The sequence below is a fragment of the Propithecus coquereli genome, unplaced genomic scaffold, assembly GCF_000956105.1.
Source record: "Propithecus coquereli isolate 6110/MARCELLA unplaced genomic scaffold, Pcoq_1.0 Scaffold151, whole genome shotgun sequence".
NCBI lineage: Eukaryota > Metazoa > Chordata > Mammalia > Primates > Indriidae > Propithecus > Propithecus coquereli.
Window position 1 is genome coordinate 866661 of NW_012139525.1, and position 1108 is coordinate 867768.

Sequence of the window (1108 nt, forward strand, 5' to 3'; positions counted from 1 at the left end):
TGGTACTTACTCTTTATCAGATAACATTTTAAGTGTTTCGTATTTGCTGAGTGGCTTCATTCTGACAATATAAGAAGTTAGATTTAATCTTATCTATAAAGTCAATTTTAATCTTACCCTTTTAGCATCTGTGATAGTTAATTTTATGTATCAACTTAACTGGATCACAGGATGCCAAGATAACTGGCTAACACTTTTTCTGGGTGTTTCTTTGAGGATGTTACCAGAAAAGGTTAGCATTTGAATTAGTAGACTGAGTGAAGTGAATTGCCCTTCTCCACATTACTCATTGGATAAATGGGGAACATTCAATCCATTGAGGACCTGACTAGAACAAAAAGGTGGAGAAAGGGAGGCTTCATCTTCCCTGTGCCTAACCCATAAGCTGGGACATTGATCTCTAGCCCTCAATGCTCCTAGTTCTCAGGCCTTCAGACCCAAACCGGAATCTATACCATCAGCTCCCTGGCTCCCAGGACTTCAAGCTACACCATTGGCTTTGCTGGGTCTCCAGCTTTCTGATAGAATATTTTGGGACTTCTAGGCCACCAAAATGGCATGAGCCAACACCTTATAATAAATCACTTTTATATGAAGGGTCTTCAGAAAGTTCATAGAAAATACATATTATGAAAAAACTATGCATGGATTGCAAAATTTTTATGCATCAAAATGAACTCATACTAACTTGTTATAACACGTCTGAACAGAATCTGGTTTACTAAGAAAGATAAGTTACCAGTTTGAAAGGAGCCCCTATCAAAGCAACCTGAATTCTGGTAAAACTGATGCAAGAACACAAGTCAAATTTATGGTAAAGCCTGGGCGGAAGAATGGTGAAATCATTGATGCTTTATGAAAATTTCATGGGGACAATATCACAAAGAAATCAGCAGTTTACAAATGGAGAACTTGTTTTAAGAAGGAGCAAGATGATGTTGAAGATGAAGCCCGCAGCAGCAGACTATCCACATAAATTTGTGAGGAATAAATTAATCTTGTTTGTGTCCTAACTGAAGAGGACTGATGCTTAATAGTAGAAACAATAGCCAACACCATAGACATCTCATTTATTTCAGCTTACACAATTCTGACTGAAAACTTAAAA